This window comes from Saccopteryx bilineata, chromosome 4, assembly GCF_036850765.1.
Source record: "Saccopteryx bilineata isolate mSacBil1 chromosome 4, mSacBil1_pri_phased_curated, whole genome shotgun sequence".
NCBI lineage: Eukaryota > Metazoa > Chordata > Mammalia > Chiroptera > Emballonuridae > Saccopteryx > Saccopteryx bilineata.
In genome coordinates, this window is record NC_089493.1 from 3,679,723 (window position 1) to 3,701,994 (window position 22,272).

Below are 22,272 nucleotides of genomic sequence, written 5' to 3' on the forward strand. Positions count from 1 at the left end.
CCTCCAGCGCTTCCTCCAGCTCCAGGGTCAGCATCTGTTTCTCCCATGTTTGCTCCAGCTCCTTCCGCTGCTCGGTTTGCAGGTCCCGGGCAGCCTCTTCCACAGAGCTCTCGGTTTCCTCACTCATGGCTGTAAAAGTCAGCCAGCCTACGGTCCCCAAAAGGACAGCCATGGGGAACCATAACAGCAGCCAGTCCTCTACCATGCACCTCCAGGGTGGCAGCTCCATACCGATCTCCGAATCCTGCCACAGACTACACCAAATGTAAGGCCAGTATACACGGCCACCATCACAGCCGCCTGGCCCATGCAAGTTCGCATTTGATTCGGACAGTCGGTAATGAAACAATGGAGCCAAGACCTGGTGGGCCATCATCTTTAATCCTAGTTTGCACCCAGCGGGCAAGTAAAAACACACACTGAGCTCCAAAACCCACTCATTCAGAGCTCACAAAGCTACTGACTTATCCGAGTTTCCTAGAATCAAAGGTTTCTAGCTCATTAGACTTACTCACCTCTGTACCCCATCTCCTTCTCTCTGCCCAAACTGGCTTCTCCTTCAGCACTCCACCATCTTGGCTGCTTCTCCTCTCCTCCACGTGGCCTTCTCTGCTCTCTGCTCTAATGCTAATCTCAGGAACCCAGAGAGAGCAAGCTCCCGGTCTGCCCCACTTTTTAGTGCAGAAATCAAAACCTTTAATCCAATATACAAACAAGGAAGTCTCTGATACAAAGTCACTTATCTGAGACATAATGGGATTCTTCAAGAGAGTGCACCACCCCACATCATGCAATCAATCAAGGGTGTGGGGAAAAGCTTAGTCTCAAAACTAAGCCTCAGGTTATAACGACCCGGCCTGCTTACAGCCTGTCCCCCACACCCAATACAAACTAGAAGTGAGCAAACATATATATAAGGTCTACCGGAAAGTTCTGTCCGTTTCCATCACAAGTTTCAACACGTAAGCACATGTTTATTTGGCGCATGTGTGCCTCTCTATTTTTATCACTTAATGTATACATACTGACATAGCAAATTAACTAAAACCAAGTTGATTCATGTTAGTCTTATGTGTGAAGCGATAGTGTACCCATGGCTACTGATAACGTTCATTTACACCACTGTAATTTTTACGAATTTCAACAAGGAAGAAATGCTACAGAAGCATGTCTGTCACATCCACCATATTCCCCGGACTTAGCACCCTCCGACTATCACTTGTTTTTGTCCTTACAAAATTTTTTGAAGAGAAAAAAATTCAAAAAAGAAGATATCAAGCACTGGTTCAATTTTTCGCATCAAAAGATAAAACATTTTTCAAAAATGGGATATACAAATTGCCCTCACGCTGGCAAGAAATCATTAATAATAATGGCAATTATATTATTTAATAAAGTTTATTGATGGTAAGAAAAATTTGTATTTTGTTTTATTCCCAAAACAGAACTTTCTGGTAGACCTTATATTATATTTACAAGCTTATTTGACCAACAATGGAACAGAACAGAATTTCAAGTTCCAAAATAAAGGCTTACATTTGTAGTCGACCCCATTTTTGACAAGGGGACCAAGACCATTCCATTGGGAAAAGAGCCGTCTTTTAAATCCCCGTGCTCCAGCCTGACCTGTGGTGGCGCAGTGGATAAAGCGTCGACCTGGAAATGCTGAGGTCGCCGGTTCAAAACCCTGGGCTTGCCTGGTCAAGGCACATATGGGAGTTGATGCTTCCTGCTCCTCCCCCTTCTCTCTCTCTGTCTCTCTCTTCTCTCCCTCTCTCTCTCCTTTCTAAAATGAATAAATAAATAAAATAAATAAATAAATAAAATTAAATCCCCGTGCTCCTGGGTTAGATGATGGCTTCTCCTACAGGACCCCCAAAGCACAAGCAACCAAAGAAAAAAGAGATAAAGTGATTTCACCAAAGTTAAAAACCTTTGTGCTTCAAAGGACACCATCAATAACGTGGAAAGACACTACACAGAATGCAAGGAAACCATTTACAAATTATGTACCCCATAAAGAAACTGTATACGAAATATGTAAAGAATTCTTATAAAACTCAATAACAAAAAGACAACCCAACTTTAAGAATGGGCAAAAGGGGATGAGCAGACATTTTTCCAAGGAAGACATCTAAATGATCAATAAGCACATGAAAGGATGCTTAATATCATTAGTCACCAGGGAAATGCGAAGCAAAACCACCCTGAGAAGCCGCTTCACACCCGCTGGGACGACTAAAGTAAAAGGAACAATAACAAGCTTGGAGAAACTGGAAATCGCATACACTGCTGAAGGGAACACAAAATGTCCCTGCTGCTCTGAAAAACAGCCTGGAAATCCCTCAAAATATTAAGTAGAGGCCCTGGCCGGCTGGCTCAGCCTAGGTCAGCCCGGCGTGTGAAGTCCCGGGTTTGATTCCCAGCCATGGCACACGGGAGAAGCAACCATCTGCTTCTCTACCCCTAACCCTCCCCTCTTTCTCTCTTCCCCTAACCCTCCCCTCTTTCTCTCTTCCCCTCCTGCAGCCATGGCTCAACTGGTTCGAGAGCATCAGCCCCTGGCGCTGAGGATGTCTCTGTGGAGCCTCCACTTCAGGTGCTAAAAACAGCTTGGTTGCGAGTATGGCCACAAATGGGCAGAGCATCAGTCCCAGACAGGGGTTGCCAAGTGGATCCCAGTCAGGGTGTATGTGGGCGTCTATCTCTCCTCCTCTCGCAAAAGAAAAAAAAATAAAATGCTAAACATGGAGTTACCAATGACCCAGCTATATATAACAGATGTAAAAATTTAGGTTTTCATAAAAGCTTGTATAGAACCGTTCATAGATTATTCATAATAGCAGCACTGTTCATAATATCCAAAAAGGATAATGCAATGCCCATCAACTAGTGAACACAGATAAACAAAATGTGGTATATCCGTAAAACAGAATATTGTTTGCCTTTAAAAAGGAATTATTGAGCCTGACCAGGTGTTGGCACAGTGGATAGAGCAAAACTCAGGTTCAAAACCCCAAGGTAGGCCCTGGCCGGTTGGCTCAGTGGTAGAGCATCGGCCTGGCGTGCAGGAGTCCCAGGTTCGATTCCCGGCCAGGGCACACAGGAGACGCACCCATCTGCTTCTCCACCCCTCCCTCTCCTTCCTCTCTGTCTCTCTCTTCCCCTCCCGCAGCCAAGGCTCCATTGGAGCAAAGTTGGCCCGGGCGCTGAGGATGGCTCTGTGGCCTCTACCTCAGGCGCTAGAATGGCTCTGGCTGAAACAGAGCAACGCCCCAGATGGGCAGAGCATCGCCCCCTGGTGGGCGTGCCGGGTGGATTCCGGTAGGGCGCATGTGGGAGTCTGTCTGACTACCTCCCCGTTTCCAACTTCAGAAAAATACAAAAAACAAGCAAACAAACAAAAAAAACCCAAGGTAGCTTGCTTGAGCGTGGGATCATAGATATGACCCCACAGTCACTGGCTTGAGCCCAAGGTCACCGGCTTGAGTAAGGGGTCACTCAGTCTGCTGTAGCCCCTCAGTCAAGGCACATATTGTTGCAGGAAAGCAACCCAACAGAAGATAGACACTCAGATAACTTTATTAGAGGAAAAGAGAATTTATTAAAAAGCTGGCGGAGCATGTGGTAGTTTAGTAGCTCCAAAGACACGTGCTCCCCAAAGTTAGATTTCTTCCATCTTATATACCCTATAGAGAACACAGGTTTGCATGCAAGAGGCTCGTGATCCTTTTGTCTAAAGGTACAGTCAATCACACAACTTCAGGATGGGAGGAGGTTTAGGAGGTCAGAGAATAAGCGTTGGAAATTGCCCATTAAGGTCTTAAAAACTTTTTTTTTTTTTTTTTTTTTTTTGTATTTTTCTGAAGCTGGAAACGGGGAGAGACAAACAGACTCCCGCATGCGCCCGACCAGGATCCACCTGGCACGCCCACCAGGGGCAAAGCTCTGCCCACCAGGGGGTGATGCTCTGCCCGACCAGAGCCACTCTAGCACCTGGGGCAGAGGCCAAGGAGCCATCCCCAGCGCCCGGGCCATCTTTGCTCCAATGGAGCCTTGGCTGCGGGAGGGGAAGAGAGAGACAGAGAGGAAAGTGCGGCAGAGGGGTGGAGAAGCAAATGGGCGCTTCTCCTATGTGCCCTGGCCGGGAATCGAACCCGGGTCCCCCGCACGCCAGGCCAATGCTCTACTGCTGAACCAACCGGCCAGGGCCAAAAACTTTTAAGAAAAGGAGAAAGGAAGGGGTTTTCAGATAATCTACCATGAGCTCCCTTCCCCCTGCATTCCTCCTTGCTTCTCTTCCTCCTCAGTGGAGGAGGCGTGGGAGGGGGCCTGACTTCTCCTTCCTTCTTTCTCTCAAACTTTCTAGTATGGAAAACCTCTCCATTAGCAAAATAATACCGTTCCCAAGCAGGAAGGCAATTTGCAATTTCACCTACCATTTTTAGCTGGTGTTGCCCAGCCCTTATTGTAAATCACACACAACTATAAAAATCGTATTTTACAAACTTATTGGGCCAACATTCTACCCCTTTTGCTCACTTTGCTAATCTACACCACAGGCATTCCAATGCAGGAAATGAAGTACAAACAAATTAGAGTAACAGTACAAGTCATACCATTGCAACAATTACAAAGGTGCCCTTTACAAAATCTCTCTGAATGCTTTGCCTAAAACATAAAATGTCCTTGAAGCTTCTTGGTTCAGGGGGGGCTTCCTTCCTTAATATGAGAAAGCAATCAATGAACAACTAAGGTGCCGCAACGCAACAAAGAATTGGTGCTTCTCATCTCTCCTCCTTCCTGTCTGTCCCTATCTGTCCCTCTCTCTGACTCTGTCACCAAAAGAAGGAATTACTGAGACACACTGTAACATGGGTGAACCCTGAAAACATTATGCTATGTGAGTAAAATCAGTGCCAAAAGACCACATACAATGTGATTTTATTTGTATGAAGATTCCAGAAATGGCACGTCAACAGAGACAGAAAATAGATTAATGACTGCCTAGTGTTGGGGGAGGGGAAGAATGGGAAGTGACAGCTAATGTACAAGGTTTCCTTTCGGGGTGATGAAAACGTTCTAAAATTAGAACGTGATCATTGTTAAATTCTTTTTTTTCCTCAAGTGAGAGGAGGGAAGATAGTGAGACAGGCTCCCACATACTCCCCAACCAGAATCCACTTGGCAACACCTGTCAGGGCCGATGTTCAAACCAACTGAGCTATACTCAGTGCCTGGGACAACGCTTGAACCAACTGAGCCACTGGCTATGGGAGGGGAAGAGAGAAGGAGCGACAAGGGGAGAGGAAGGAGAAGAGAAGCATTTGGTCGCTTACTTCTGTGTGCCCTGAAAGGGAATTGAACCCGGGACAGCCACATGCTAGGCCAACATTCCATCCACTGAACCAACCGGCCAGCATGTAAAGTTCTAATATAGTAAAAAATGACTAAATTATACACTTTAAAATGGTAAATATTCTATGTAAATTACAGCTCAATAAAGCTACTATATAAAAATCAAGTTATAAAATGGTTTTATATAGAATAACTCTATTTTTATAAAAAGAAAATAGATACCCCAAATACAGCTTAGTGATCTGAGAGGGCAGGATTGTATTTACAGTTTTTTAGGTTTGATTTGCCTATTAAAACAATTCTCCTGAATAGGCATTCCTTTTTCAATAGAAAGATTTTTTACTTTAAAAGGGTGTTCAGCCTCACCAGGCGGTGGCGCAGCAGAGCATGGGCCTAGGACACTGAGGACCCAGGTTTGAAACCCCGAGGTCACTGGCTTGAGCGCAGGCTCACCAGCTTGAATGTGGGGTCATGGACATGATAACACGGTTGCTGGCCTGAGTCCAAAGGTCGCTGGCTTGAGCTCAAGGTCACTGGCTCAACTGGACCCCCCCACCCCAGTCAAGTCATGTGTGAGAAAGCAATCGATGAACAACTTAGGTGCCACAAGTACGAGTTGATGCTTCTCATCTCTCTCCCTTCATGTCTGTCCTTATCTCTCAAAAAAAAAAAAAAAGACTCAAAGATTACATGCCTAAATGTTAAAACGAGGGAGGAGATGACGGGGAAACACTTTACTTTTATCTTGCTGTGCTTTCTCTGGGCACACACCTGTGACCCCAGGACACCTTCCCAGCCCCCTCCGCATCCTGCAGAGCAGTGACTGTAAGGGTTCTGCTCGCGGAGACGCTCTGTCCCTGGGAGCTCAGGACGCCTCCAGCATCAGGGCACTGCTTCCACAGTCACCTCTCCAAGAATACAGCCACGCCCAGGTGGCTGATGGGGAGACAGTGCGCAAGTTTCACGCTGAAATACTATTACTGACCTCGGCAAGAACCCTTCTGCCTTTCTAGAGATTCTCGCAAGCTCCTCAATCTGTGGGATCGCTGGGACTCCACAAGCGCTGCTGCTGTTCACCTGCCCATCAAACACCACCGTCAGGGCCTGTTAAGGAACATACCACCCCCTCTGTGAAGAGCATGCCTCAGAAAAAAATGAATACTTAATCTCCATTTCTCACAAGTAGCTATAATTGGCGCATCAATATTCTCCTACTCAGAAGTTCCTGGTGGGCACGCGGCAACATACAGATGACGTACCATAAAAATGAGACACTAGAGCCTGTCCAGCAGTGGCTCAGTGGAGAGAGCAGTGGCCTGGGGCACTGAGGTCCCAGATTTAAAACACCAAGGTAGCCAGTTTGAGTGTGGGATCATCCAAGTGGGTCACTGGCTTGAGCCCAAAAGGTCGCTAGCTTGCAGCCCAAGGTCGGGTTCAAACTTGAGCAAGGGGTCACTGGCTTGGCTGGAGCCCCCCAGTCAAGATAAAGACGAGAAAGCAATCAGTGAACAACTAAAGTGACGCAACTATGAGTTGATGTTTCTCATCTCTCTCCCTTCCTGTTTCTGTCTCAGTCTTGCTTTAAAAAAAAAAAGGAACAACGACTTGGTTGGACAGCCCAGTTGGCTAGAGCATCATCCCAAAGCACCAAGGTTGCCAGTTCGATCCCGGTCAGGGCAGATACAGAAACAGATCGATGTTCCTGTCTTTCTCTTTCTCTCTCCCTCTTACTGTCTCACTAAAATAAATAAGTACAAGAGAAATATACAATTTAAACCTATATGACCTTATTAATCAGTGTCACCCCGATATTAAAAAATAAAAATAAATGCAAGAAAAAAATTTGCAGTACCATCAAAAAAAAAAAAAAAAAAAAAGGCGGGCTTCTGATGGTTTACAGCTCACTCCAGAACTGAGCCCCCACTTGCTGGTGTGTGAGGTGAGCCACGATCTTCCCTCCCCTCCCCCAGACCCCACTGTGGCACTCGCCCACGCTGAACACCACGCACCGCCCCCCGCACGGTTTGGTTCACTGCATTCCCCTCCTATCTTGTCTCTCACCGTTGGGCTTCCACAACAACACCCCCCTCACCCCTGTTGCCCTAAAAATCAAAATGTTATTTATCCTATGAAATCCCTGCTCAAATTTTAGGCCTGACCAGTGGTGACGCAGTAGATGGAACGTTGACCTGGGAGGCAGAGGAACCAGGGTCAAAACCCTGAGGTCGGCCCTGGCCAGTTGGCTCAGCGGTAGAGCATCGGCCTGGCGTGCGGGGGACCCGGGTTCGATTCCCGGCCAGGGCACATAGGAGAAGCGCCCATTTGCTTCTCCACCCCCCCCCCCCTCCTTCCTCTCTGCCTCTCTCTTCCCCTCCCGCAGCCAAGGCTCCATTGGAGCAAAGTTTCCCCGGGCGCTGAGGATGGCTCCATGGCCTCTGCCCCAGGGGCTAGAGTGGCTCTGGTTGCAGCAGAGCGACGCCCTGGAGGGGCAGAGCATCGCCCCCTGGTGGGCAGAGCTTCACCCCTGGTGGGCGTGCCGGGTGGATCCCGGTCGGGCGCATGCGGGAGTCTGTCTGTCTCTCCCCGTTTCCAGCTTCAGAAAAATACAAAAACAAAACAAAACAAAAAACCCTGAGGTCGCCAGCTTGACCGCAGGAGCATCGATATAATCCCGTGCTCACTGGCTTGAGCCAGGGGTCATGGCTCGGCTGGAGCCCCCCGCCCCCCACAGCAAGGCAAATATGAGAAAGCAATCAAAAACAACTAAGGTGTCACAACTACGAGTTGATGCTTCTCATCTCTCTCCCTTCCTGCCTGTCTCTCTCTCGCTTAAAAAATAAAAAATGTTTTGTAAAGCATTTCCTAATCCCTTAAATCAAGAGCCAGCAAAGTTTTTGCTATAAATGGGCAAATAATAAATATTTTAGGCTTCATGTACCACTGATGGCCCGGTACATATTCTTTTTAGTTTTCTTTACAACCCTTTATAAAACAAACCAATTTTAGACCTATAGTTGCAACCTTTTTTTTTAAATTTTTTTTATTTTTATTTTTTGAAGAGAGACGGAAGGGAGAGGGAGAGAAAGGAGGACTCGAAGCAGGAAGCATAGTATGCTCACTGATCGGGCAAGCCCTGGGCTTAGAACCGGCGACCTCAGCGTTCCAGGTTCCAGGCCAACGCTTCAACCACTGCACCTCCACAGGTCAGGCTGCAACCTCTTTTATTTTTATTTTTTTATTTATTTTTATTTATTTATTTTTTAAATTTTATTTATTCATTTTAGAGAGGAGAGAGAAGGGAGAGAGAGACAGAGAGGGAGAGAGAGAGGAGAGAGAGACAGAGAGAAGGGGGGAGAGGAGCTGGAAGCATCAACTCCCATATGTGCCTTGACCAGGCAAGCCCAGGGTTTCGAACCGGCAACCTCGGCATTTCCAGGTCGACGCTTTATCCACTGCGCCACCACAGGTCAGGCTGCAACCTCTTTTAAATAAATACCCTTCTCCAACCTTGTGCCCTGACATCAAAGCTGCAAAGCCCCTGCCTGTGATGCAATGTAATGACTGCCACTCAGTCTATTACACCTGTGGCTCCCCCCTGCTTGTCTACCAGAGCACACCCTGAATGTCCCTCCCCACACCACCTGTTCTTCAAAGTCAAGAAAAAATCTCTCTCTATCCCCAGCATCACCTATTATCTAACACTAATCCGTGTCAAGTGCTCTGTCCATGAATCTTTCCAACTGGTCACTGTTGAGGAGAGTGTGTTGAATTTTAAATTGCTTATTCAAGCATTTTCCATCACAGACAGCTAAAGGACTTGTTTTGGTAAAGCAGATTTCTAACAAGCTTCTCAAACCACAAAGACTGTCAGCAGTTACAAGGGGTGAACTCCTCAGTTTAATTTCAATTAGATGAACTCCTAACTAAGCCCCATCAAGGTTTCACCCAAAGATCTGTGTTCCTGTCTACACAGGCCTTTTAAAGACCTAGGCTGCAGCCTGACCGGTGGGGGAGCAGTGGGTAGAACGTCCCCCCGGACACCAAGGTCGCCACTCAAGCCTAGGGACGCCAGCTTGAGCCCGAGTTGCCAGTTTGATCCCCAGTCAAGGCACATAGGAGAGCACAAGTAATTGGAGCAATGAGTTGATGATTCTCTCTTCCTTCCTCTCTCTTTCTCTCTCTCTTTTCCTCTCTAAATAAAGTTCCACACTATAAAAGATTTTACTATAAAACCTAAAAATAATCTTCATGAGGTGTACCTTCCATTTCCAGAAGACATAAGCTTTAAAAAAAAAAAGAATCTTATCAACAAGCTCTAAACAGAACTCGAGAGCAGGACTCCAATTTTTCCAGGAACATCAAACAGCCAGTGGAGGATGTATCTGCCCTCACGAGGAAATGCATCTTCAGCAGGTCTAGCTCATTCCTTCTTGTAAAACGTTGGGATCCACAAGCTCCTGTCACCAGCAAACCATCTCAAATAACTTCCCAGACGTCTCCTTCTCTCGGTGGCCACCTGGGCACCCCTTAACTCCTGACCAGTACCTGACCAGCACCAACCTCCTTTTACATTAATTTTTCCATTTGGAAACTAGAGAATGCTCCATCAGCCTGTGGTGACAAATCAGGAGCAAGGCCCAGTGGATCGTTGGTGCCCACTTTCCGCCATCCCGCTCATCCAGAAACCCGAGCCACGTAAAGACCCGATCACACAGGCTTGAGGACCTGGAGCGTCCTTCTCACACACCTCACAGAGAAGACTTCACACACACACCTCAGGCATGTCCAAAGGACCAGGCGAGCACACGGCCCCAAACCGTCCAGCGCCAACAGGCACGCTGGAGCAAGGACGCCACAGCCAGCCCCTCCCTGGTCTCCCGTCTCCTTTCCCGTGACCAGACAGGCCTGTGGACGCACCCAGCTGGGAAAACCAGCACGTGGCTGCCGCCCTGTGCAGAGAACCCCCCAGAGGTGCAGTCACTGCCCCCCCCACACACACACACCCTGCCGGGCTCCAAAAGGTGAGGAAAAAATAACGACAGAAAAATCCCCTATGCAAAAACCCCAAGTCTGCGGGAAGGAGGGCGGGTCCCTGTGCAGCATGACTCCACCTCCAAGGGCAATGCAGTCAGGTGAGTGATTCTCATCTGAAGGCAGCCGAGGACGAGGAGGGCTGTGGAGGGCGCAGCTCTGTGGAGACAGCCCGGGGGCTGGGGGGGCTGCAGGAAACAGGGCACCAGGAGTCCAGAATGGGGCCCAGCGGGAGGAGGAGGAGGGGGAAGATGGGTCCCAGGCAAAAGGACGCAGCCTCTGGGCGGGCAGGGTCTCTGGGCAGAGGCCCCCAGGCAGGCGAACTTCCTGAGTGCAGGGAGGACACTGGAGGGTTTTCAATGAGAGGCGGAGCGGCCTAATGTTTCTAGATGACCTCTCTGTCAGAGGCCACCAGCAGGCACGCCGCCTGGGTCAGGCTGGGACCCAGGGAGGCGGGGTGCAAGACGGAGAGGCACAGACCAAGTGGGAGAGGAGGAGAGGGGTCACGGGGGCTTTCCCAGTCTCCTGGCTTAAGCTCTGGACGAGGGAAGGAATCCGGGGTTCCCCCGGCGACAGGGGAGGTGACACCCACGTGTAACACCAGGTGGCCTCAGCTCAGCTGTGTCTGCTCGCTCTCTCCCAGGGCTCATGGACAAAAGGCCTCTGTCCCCCACAGTCCAGGTCAGCGAGCCCCCCGAGACGGAGAACGGCTCCGTGAAGCGCCCCGGCTTCACCAACCCCGCTCTGTTCTGCCGTCCGCACGTGGACTTCCCGTGTGTCCTCACAACACGCGCTCCGTGACTGCGGGTGGGGGCAGCCTGCGTTCTCCCGCTGTGTCCCTGGCCTGTAGGATGGAGCCTGGCACACAGCGAGGGCTCGACCGACAGTTACAGAAACGCAGGGCTGCAGCTAAGGCCCAGAGAGTCACGGGTTACGACACGGGAAACTAGGGAAACACAGCTGGGAAATTGTTTTATTTCTGGTGGTACCTACACAAAAATTCCCATTCGGCCTCGACCAAAGGTTCCTTTTAAATGACGGTTTCTTAGGAAGGCTCTGCCCAGACCAGCCGGATGGGCCTCTGGGCGTCTTCTGGAGAGGCCCTAACCTCGCCGGTCCCTCTGCTCATTTCAGTCCACACTTAGGAGAACCTCAGGATATGTAAAAAAAGAAAACCAGCATCTTTTCATCTTTAAGATCTCATTTAATGGCTAAAGACTGAATTTTGTAGAAAGCAGCTCACCTTACAAAAAATATTAAACCTTCATCATCACACGTTCACTGGAAATCAAGAATATCTCGGAACGCCTTCGACACCAGGGTTTCTCGGCCTCTGCCCACCCTCTGCATTCTGAAGCAGGTGGCTCCGTGTGAGGGCTGTCCTGGGCACCTAGGATGCTTGCACAGTCCTCACTAGACGCCAGCAGCGCCTCCCACCCCACACCCCCCAGGGAGTTTCCAGACACTGCCAGTCATCCCCCAGGAGGGCAAAATGGCACCCCACCCCCACCCGGGACAACTACCCTCGGCCAAGTGGTCTTTTCTTGTTATTACTATAACCAAGGAAACAGGGCTGAAATTCTGTTAAATTTGAAATGCTCATTTAAAAACCACTGGCCCAAATCACACCCCCTAGTGAAACTGAAAGCAAGGCAGATGCTTCACACGCACGCACACGCACACATATGCGCGCGCGCGCCCCTCCTGCTGAGGCTCGGAGCCGAGGCGGCAGCAGGCTGATACTTCCTCTGGACCTGAGCCTGTCGCACTGCCCGGGGGAAGGAACTCTCCACCCGCCTCTCCGTCTCCACAGGAGGAAGATCCCCAAGTAGAAGGCACCACGGACCCGGGCCCTCCGAGACACATGCACAGGACCCACGGCTGTGCGGAGCGGTTCCTGCGCACACATGTACCGCTGGGGGGAGCCACGCCGTGGCTGAGGGCGCCACAGCGCCAGGCTCTTGTATGGGCCTTCTCGTCTTCCTGCGATTGGTCGTATGCACGCTGCTCTCTAAAAACAGTTCATAATCTCGCACATCTGAAATCACTTGAGACACCTGTCGTATCAGATTCCCACCTCAGTTTACCCGAGTTCTGAGGTCCTGACCTTGTCCCCCCGCCGTCCCCTTCCCCGTCTCGGAAGAGCCACGACACACAATGTCAGCAATCGAGTGAGTCTCGGCTTCCAAGTGCCTCCCAGATGGGACTGGTTAGTGATGGTGGTGATCAGGTCAAAACTAGTTACCAAAGCAACTACCTAAAATGATCCAAACCAACAGGCACCAAATATATGTGTCCAGCAAATACTCTGTCAAGGGCTAAAAGGAAGGAAAACTGAGAAGAAACGATGAAGGGATTCAAGACGCGTCCACCTCCATACAGTCTGCTCTGCCCAAGAACGGACTCGCTCTGGTCCTTGCGTCTCCGAGTGCCGTGGGCGTTAGAGGAGCCGCGGGGATGACCCCTGCTGCCTTGTCCGGGAGGGTCAATTCTGATACACAGAAAGACTTTCAGAGGTTTGTAACCCTAGAATACATATTGTATAGCAAAATGCAGAAGTCACATGAATTCCAGATAAAACAAACCACAAAGATAAATCCTGTGTTAAGAAGGAGCTGCTTCAGTATCCTAAGCCCTCGGCCCTCTGAAAGCATCCAGGTCACACGTCCATTCTTCTGTTGCTGCAGGCAGGGAGAGCCTCGTGGGGGAAGTGTGGGACGTGCTGATAATCCTCATCCACTGCCACACACCGAACACAGCCCAATTTTGTCCTAGCCCACAGTCAGGGGTCGAAGGAATGCTCAAGAACACTCCAGACAACCCAAGATTCTAAGTCTCCACAGAGAAAAGTCAGTAAAACAGGGAGAAGGAGTTGTTAGGAAAGGCCCGTAAATAAACATACTATTTCTCTAAAGTTTTAGCCAATTTTTTTTTTTTTAGCCGACTTCATAGGGTCACCTCCTCCAAGTCAAGAATTATCTGTGGCCTGACCAGGCAGTGACACAGTGGATAGAGTGTAGGACTGGGACGCAGAGGACCCAGGTTCAAAACCTCAAGGTCGCTGCCTTGAAACCCAAGATCACTGGCTTGAGCCCAAAGGTCGCTGGCTTGAAATCCAAGGTCGCTGGCTTGAGCAAGGGGTCATTCGGTCTGGCACATATGAGAAAGCAATCAATGAACAACTAAGGTACCGCAACGAAGAATTGATGCTTCTCATCTCTCTCCCTTTCTGTCTCTCTGTCCCTCTCTGTCGCTCTGACAAAAAAAAAAAAAAAAAAAAAAAAAAAGGACTGTATTTGTGCACATTTCTGGGGTACTGGCAATGGTCATCAGACACTTACAAATGACAGGAAGACAGCCAGAGCCAGCCTCCAGGGTGTCGCCCTTACCCACCACACGGCACTGCCCTGGGGCCTCGCAGGCCAGCATCCTCTGAGTGCAAAGGAAAACAAGAGCCAGGCACGGCCATTCCTAGACGCCGTCCCTCCACCACGCACCGCCCTCCACACTGACAAGAGTCCCACCTGCTCGGGAAAGCCTGCGGGCGGCCAGACAGGAGCCCACGCGGCCTTCTAACACACCTTCTCTTCTGGGCTTGAAATGTAACTAAACAGATTCTTTAAAAAGAACTTCCCACGTTTTCTCTTTCTAGGACTAATTTCTAAGCTCTCTGCCAGCAGGGACCGTGTCATCCACATACTGTCACTCCCTGGGAGCGTCCGCCCGGATACACGCACAGAGTGACGACGCACGCCCGGTCGCATCTGGCCGGCTGCTCGTTTATAGATGATATTGAATCATCTGAAGAATGAGGTCGGCCATACTGAATAGAAAGGTTCTGGGGACACACAGGAACCCCACGGGGAAAGGATCACACAGTGGGGGCGTCCCGGGCACGTCACCGGCTGCCCGAGCAGGGTACCACTAACCGCCGGGAGTTCTACAAAAACACTGACCCCCGGAACCACCTCTAAGCTGGGCCTCGATGGCTCCACCACCCCTCACCTCAAACCAAAGCCAGATGTGTTTCGGAGTTCCAAATGTTTTTAGATTTTAGAAAGGAAATCCTGTATTGTTGATTACATCACAGTTCCCGCAGGACGGCACCCGTGAGAACCACGCTCACAAACAGGACGCAGGAGACACAGGAGACACAGGAGCAGCCACGCTGCATAGAACACTAGACCAGAAACAGGTTTAGGTCAGGTTCGGGCACCAGATCTGTGGCAAAACCCTTCCAAGTTCAGAGGTTCTGGGGCTTCAGAACTGGGGCTGAGGAACTGGGGCCTGCATCACTGTCCTCATTTTCTGCGCAGGGATTCGGGGCTCAGGAAGGTCAGTCGCTCGCTCTGTCAAGTTCATGCAAGCTGAGAGAGGAAGAGAGAGGCCCAAGGCCAGTATGGGGCTTCTCCAACTGGAGTGTGGCGTCCTGTGATCACCTGCTGACACAGGCTTGGGGACCGGCCTCTCTAGGCGCCTGGAAGGGCGGTGCTGGAGACGGAGGCTGTTGGCTCCTTCCACTAAGCCGGCTCTCGGCCGGGCGGGCGAGGCATCGGCAGCCTCTGGAACTCTGACTAACGGTGCCCGATACATCGGATTGCTGGGGTCGTGAGGACTGAGACGGTCTGAACTGGGGCCCTGCCTTTGTGGTTCTTTCTAGTAATTCTCATGTGCGGCCAGGATTCGGAATCACTGACAGGAGCCCATTAAAGGAAAAGACATAAATCACTAATAAAGCAAAATACTCTTGCGAAGGCAGCCTGCCAGCCCCGTGGGGAATGCAGCGTAGAGGCCCCACACTCCGTCACAGGGCTGGGGAGGCTTCCAGTGTGACGACCAGGAGGTGTGACGGAAGCCCCTGGGGGCGGACTGCCCCAGCCAGTCCAGGGCTCTGTGGATCACGGGCATTCTTCCCTCCTCGAAACCAACGAAATCCTAGACATCCCACACTAAAGGCCAAGTCCCATCAGACAACCACCCACAGAAACGGAATCCAGCAGTGCTGCGGCTGCCCACTGACACAGCAGACACCGAGCAGAAGGCCACGAGAAAACAGGTGCTGACATGGGGGGTACGGACTCACGGACCGAGCAGAATCTGCATGCGGCAGTCAAATTGTGATTCTAAACTATGCTCACGGATCCTCAGATGGACAAGGAGCGGTCAGGACACACAGCTGGCCCCCTCCCACCCACCCCACCCCCGGTGTCGGCCAGCTTCCACCCAGCGCACCCATCACCAGAAGCACCGGAGCAGCCGTCCACAGTGCCAACCCGCCCCGACACCTAAACGCTCACTCAGCTTCTTCCAAAATTCATAATCAGCCACTGCCTGCCACACGCAGTCTCAGGCCGTTTCTGATGGGACAGGTGTGTGTTCCAGCCCCAGTCACCTCCATCACAGCAGCTCCCTGGAAAGGCACACTGGATGAGCTCTACTCTGACCGAGCACTAGCTTGCTAACTAACGTCCTTCTCGTCCTGTAATCTGCTACCTTCGGCTTTTGTTCTATTGCTCTTCGGGCCCCACAGAGATGACCAGGCTGCCCGTCAGTGTCAAAGCAGGTACCCATCACGTCGGTTCCAAAGGGCCAGACAGCAGCTGCCCAGAGCCTAGGGCATGACCTCCATCCACACCTGCGGGCCCAGAAGGGTTCTTACCCAGCCTTAAGCTCTGATGGCTCTGCCCTTGCTGGGCGGGGGACGTGCTTGGGACCCATCACCCCGAACTCCTCTGCCTGCTCTCCCTGGTGGAATGGGAATGTCTATCCCGTCCCTGTCCCACCAGGGCATTCTGGAAGCGTGTGACTGAACCTGGTCTCCACAAGCTCACAGGTACAAGTCAGTATGAGTCACACCCTGAGACTCATCTGACTTCAGCAAATATTTAGATGAGATTTTGCATGTTGGGCTTTAGAGGTGATGCTGGAGTTAAGTCTTGGGGCTGTTAACCTGACCAGGCGGTGGCATGGTGGATAGGCATTGACCTGGGACGCTGAGGACCCAGGTTCGAAACCCTGAGGTCGCTGGCTTGAGTGCAGGCTCACAAGCTTAAGTGTGGGATCATAGACATGATCCCATGCTCACTGGATTGAGCCCAAAGGTTGAAGTCCAAGGTTGTTGGCTTGAGCTCAAGGTCACTGGCTTGAGCAAGGAGTCACCCCACTTTGCTGTAGCCCCCCAGGTCAAGGCACATAGGAGAAAGCAATCAATGAACAACTAAGGAGCCGTAATGAAGAATTGGTGCTTCTCATCTCTCTCCCTTCCTGTCTGTCTGTCCCTGTCTCTTCTGGGACAGAATGAATGTCTTTTGTCTGTGAGAAGAACATAAAATTTGAGGGTCCAATGTGATGGTATTTAAAGATGGGCCTTTAAAGGTAATCAGGGGCCCTAATAAGAAGAGACGCCACAGGGCTTCCCGTCAGCCTGCCTACCATGTGAGGACGCAGTGCAAAGTAACCATCTGCAAGCCAGCGGAGAGCCCGCACTGAGAAACTGAATCGGCTGCCATCTGAATCCTGGAATTTCAGCCCCCGGAACTGTGAGAGATACATCTGTTATTTAAGTCACGCAAGCTATGACACTTTGTTATGACAGCCTGAGCAAGCTAACACGTGCCTCCTCCATGAAGCGTAACACCTCAGGTTGAAATGAGCAGTCTGAACTTGAGAACAGACAGTTTCCCTTAGTGATATAAACATACATGTTCACACATGAACAGCATGACCAGTACTCACCAAGAGCTTTACACAAGTTTGCTGAGCTAAACTGAATGTGGTCAGCATTCAGAAAAATGCTGTTTTTCTTTATACACTTAACACAAAATATACACAAGAAATAAGGAGCACTAATCTTAGCCAGGCACACAGGGATAAAGACATGCTGAGAGAGTGAATGTTTGGTGGACACGCCCTCTTATCTTCTCTCTTCTAGGCTAAAAAAATCCAAGGTCTGGCCCTGGCCGGTTGGCTCAGTGGTAGAGCACTGGCCCGCCATGTGGAAGTCCCAGGTTCAATTCCCAGTCAGGGCACACAGGGTAAGCAACCATCTGCTTCTCCACCCCTCCTCCTTCTCTCTCTCTCTCTCTCTGTCTCTCTCACTCTCTCTCTCTCTTCTGCTCCTGCAGCCATGGCTTGATTAAAGTGAGTTGGCCCTGGGCACTGAGGACGGCTCCATGACCTCAGCCTCAGGCACTAGAATGGCTCTGGTCGCAACAGAGCAATGCCCCAGATGGGCAGAGCATCGCCCCCTGGTGGGTGTGCCTGCCGGGTGGATCCCAGTCGGGCTCATGTGGGCATCTGTCTCTGCCTCCCCTCCTCACTAAAAAAAAATTTTTTTTAATCCAAGTTCCTTTAACCTTAAATACCATTTCTCACTTTTCTGATGAATTCATTTTTTTTAAAGCTCTTTTTTTTTTTTCACAACCATGACAGTATTGTCCCCATCTCAGGCTCCAGAACCCTCTAACACAGGGCGTCCACCGTAGGAGGCCACCAGCTCCTCTACCTCACCAGCCCCAGCCGACAAATACTCTCCATGCTTTTCATTGTTCTGGGTAATTGATAGACTTGATGCTGTAAGCTTATACTTGAAGCACAATGCCAAGGCTTTAAGAGCCCTTAGCTATTATATGCAGAACTGTGACCTCTGTGAGGATGCCTCAGAGACAATTATTTTCAGGTAAACTGAAATACCTTACTTATTTCACTCTAAGCGTCAGTAAGTAACTAAAATCTGATGTCGTTCCCAAGAACTCCAAGACTAAATTAAAAAGCAAGGGTCACTATCTTCATTTGCCCTAACAGAAGAAACACCTTTTTTTTTTTTTTTTTTTTTTTTACAGGGACAGAGAGAGAGTCAGAGAGAGGGATAGACAGGGACAGACAGACAGGAACGGAGATGAGAAGCATCAAGCATCAGTTTTTCATTGCGACACCTTAGTTGTTCATTGATTGCTTTCTCATATGTGCCTTGACCGCGGGCCTTCAGCAGACCGAGTAACCCCTTGCTTGAGCCAGCGAAGCTGGTGAGCCTTTTTTTGCTCAAGCCAAATGAGCCCACGCTCAAGCTGGCGACCTCGGGGTCTCGAACCTGGGTCCTCTACATCCCAGTCCGACGCTCTATCCACTGCACCACCACCTGGACAGGCCAAAAGAAATACCTTTTTTATGTGACCAGAACACAGAGAGGAGATGGGCAAAAGGCATGTCATCAGGTCACCAGCTGTGTGAACGCACGGTACCCCTGCCCCCGCCCCGTCCTCAAGTCTGGTCGCCCTTCCGCAGGCCATGGTCACCACATCCCGGTACAGAGACTCCTAAGGTCACAGGGACGGAAAAGGTGCGCCGTATCAAACAAAGCATGCCCGAAGACTTGCAGGAAGCAATTCTTTTCTTCCTGATGACAGGCCAAAGGCCAGCAGACTTCTGAATTCATAACAGGGACATAATGAGAAGCAGGCACACACCTATACAAAACGCATGTATATTTCTCTAATACATATAAAACTTGGCCGCTGGAAGAGACCTCCAAGCATCAAGTCAGAGGGTCCTGACCTCAGACCAGGCAGAGGAGAGTCCAGGACTCCCTGAAATCACATGCATTTGTCTGTCACTCTGATACATCAACCACTTCAAGTGGCTGATTCTTTCTGGACGGAAGGTTAGCTGTTCAGGAGTGGTGGGCATTTGGGAACAAGGACTGGGTAGACGGGGGCACGGGGTGCCTGGTGCTGTGGCCTGTACTGCACTGCGAGGTGCAAGCAGGAGACGCATGGGACCAGACAGCCACAGCTCCCCTCTCCACCACCCTTAATCCCTACACCTGTGGCTCCCCTGAGCCACAGATGCAGATTTCTTGTTTCCTTATTTAAACCTGCTCCCCCACTTCCTGTGACCTCATCACACTTGTTCCTGCTCAAAGTGTTGCAGCAGCCAGCTGAGACGGGCTGGGAAGGCAGGGTTTACAGAAACCGAGATGTCTGCGAAGACACACACACACTTCACATGCCGTCAAATTACCCCACACTATCATGCATCAACAGCCTTAACTTTGTTCTAGTAAGTCTCTAAGGACTTATTAGAATAATCCAGGGTAAAGAAAAGGAAATTAGGATACCTAGGCTCACTGATATTTTCTCGATGAAGCTTACTGAAGAACAGAGAGAAATGTAAGCTTAAATTCCGTAACACTCCTCAAAATAAGAAGTGAAGTTTTCAAATAGTTCTTAAAATCAAGTAATAGGAAGGGAGAACTGATAGACCCAAAGTCACACTTGAGAGACTCCTGACAAACAGATGACGAAAGGGACAGGCAAGTATCATTTTATGAATGAGTAAACTCTACTTCAACAGCTTATTCACAAATTCTTGGTTCAGAACACAACATGCACTTTCTCACGGAACACAGGTCACACAGCAGAGGTGGGTCCTCTATTTTGGCACACAGCAGCCCATGGTAACAAGTAGTGCCCGCACCCTGCCGGACAGCACGATGGACGCTAACCACCACGCCTGCGCCAGGCTGAAGACACACACTCCTCGACCTTCCTCCATCAGAGGCAGGCTCCGAGACCTCGCTCCTAAATCTGGGGGGCGCGCTGTGAGGTCTTCAACCCACAGCAGGGGTGTCGTCACACAGACCTGTCAGCTTCCCCTTCCTCCCAGAACAATTAACTCTAGCACAGCGACTTTCAATCAGCGTGTCGCAGGAATTTCTAAAACACGCAATACCTGACGATTTTTTTTTATTTTATTCATTTTTCAGAGAGAGAAGGAGAAGAAAAGAGAGAGAGAGGGAGAGAGAGAGAGAGAAAGGGGGAGGAGCAGGAAGCATCAACTCCCATACATGCCTTGACTGGGCAAGCCCAGGGTTTTGAACTGGCGACCTCAGAGTTCCAGGTCAACATTTTATCCACGCACCACCACAGGTCAGGCTATCTGATGATTTAGTCAGGGGTACTGACTGACCTCTTTTTTCTTAGACTGTCAAGTAAAAAAAAAAAATGGGCCCTGGCCGGTTGGCTCAGTGGTAGAGCGTCGGCCTGGCATGTAGGAGTCCCGGGTTCAATTCCTGGCCAGGGCACACAGGAGAAGCGCCCATCTGCTTCTTCATCCCTCCCCCTCTCCTTCCTCTCTGTCTCTCTCTTCCCCTCCCGCAGCCAAGGCTCCATTGGAGCAAAGTTGGCCCGGGCTCTGCCTCAGGCCCTAGAGTGGCTCTGGTTGCAGCAGAGCAACGCCCCAGATGGACAAAGCATCATACCCTGGTGGGCATGCCGGGTGGATCCCAGTTGTGTGCATGCGGGAGTCTGTCTCACTGCCTCCCCGTTTCCAACCTCAGAAAAATACAAAAAAAAAAAAAAAAAAAAAAGATAACAGAAAACACAACAACAGCCATCTGGTGTAAAGGAATCAAAATTAGATTTTTTTTTTCCTTTTTGGTCAGATTGGCACACCAAAAAATTTTTTGTCATTAGTTTTAGTCATTAGTTTATGTGTGCCATAAGATGGGAAAGGTTGAATACTGCTAGCAGTCCTGAGCTGTCACACCAGAAGTCCGACCACCCTAGGAGACAGGCTGCATGCAGAGGCTCCCACACGACACAGGAAGGGAGGAACCGCTCAGCCTGAACTTCCACCATTAGGCACGTGAGTGCAGTTTGTCTTGGTCCCTCCAGACCAGACCAGAAGCCAGATAAACACCTGTGAGCAACCCCAGTTAATGCCACATAGAGTAAAGAAGAATCGCCCAGCCGAGCCCTGCCCGATCAACCCACAGAACCGTGACACCTAATAAGAGGTTACTGTGTCAGGTCACGGAGGCTTACTGTGGCTTGTTACACAGCATTTACGATCTGGAACAAGCTGTGGCTCTTGCAGGAAGTGACAGAAGCACATCTCTCTCCATCCTGGCTTCAGGAATAAAGAGTCCCTTCCTCCACTCCCCACTGGTGGACACAGAGTTGTGGTGGTGTAGTGTCAGCCAGGACTTTTCCCAGTTGTTACGCCATTTTAAGGAAAGCCTCTTGTTGGGAAGCAGGGAGGTAAGTGGTATGATGATCACCAGAGAGTTCTTCTGTCTGCTTTGAAATCCTCCTGGATTCTGCTGCTATACACTACCGAGTTAAGGAAGGATGAGGTTCAAAATCCTGGGGAAACACAAGGTACAGTCCAAATGCGGCTGGGGCCCTGGCTGGCCCAGTGGCAGAGCGTCGGCCTGGCGTGTGGAAGTCCCAGGTTTGTATCCCGGTCACGGCACACAGGAGAAGCGCCCATCTGCTTCTCCACCCTCTCCCTCTTCTTTCTCTGTCTCTCTCTTCCCTTCCCACAGCCAAGGCTCCACTGGAGCAAAGTTGGCCGGGGCACTGAGGATGGCTCCATGGCCTCCACCTCAGGTGCTAGAATGGCTCCCATCACAATGAAACAACACCCAGATGGGCAGAGTATCACCCCCTAGTGGGTTTGCCAGGTGGATCCTAGTCAGGCGCATGCATGAGTTTGTCTGACTACCTATCTGCTTTTCACTTCAGAAAAATACAAAAAAAAAAAAAAAAGAAAGAAAGAAAGAAAACTAAAGACCAACATCCCTTATGAACATGGATGCAAAAATTCTCAACAAAATAACAGCAAACCAAAATGCCACAACACACTGAAAGGATTAAAAACCACCACAAAGTGAGATTTTTCCCAGGAAAGCAAGGTTCAACCTAGGAAAATCGATTCATGTAATACACCACATTATCAGAATGAAGGGGGGGAAACACAGGATGGAGTCAAGAGACGCACAGGAAGCATCTAACAAAATTCGACAACCTGCCTGATCTGTGGTGGTGCAGTGGATAAAGCATCAACCTGGAAATGCTGAGGTTGCTGGTTCAAAACCCTGGG

General features: G+C 50.0%; 1 protein-coding gene across 4 annotated transcripts in view; it reads right to left on the bottom strand.

Annotated features, from left to right (window-relative positions):
• The window catches only part of TRAF3 (TNF receptor associated factor 3), a 131,482-nt gene that overhangs the window by 96,885 nt on the left and 12,325 nt on the right, over nucleotides 1–22,272 (bottom strand). The gene's annotated exons all lie outside the window — the stretch shown is intronic.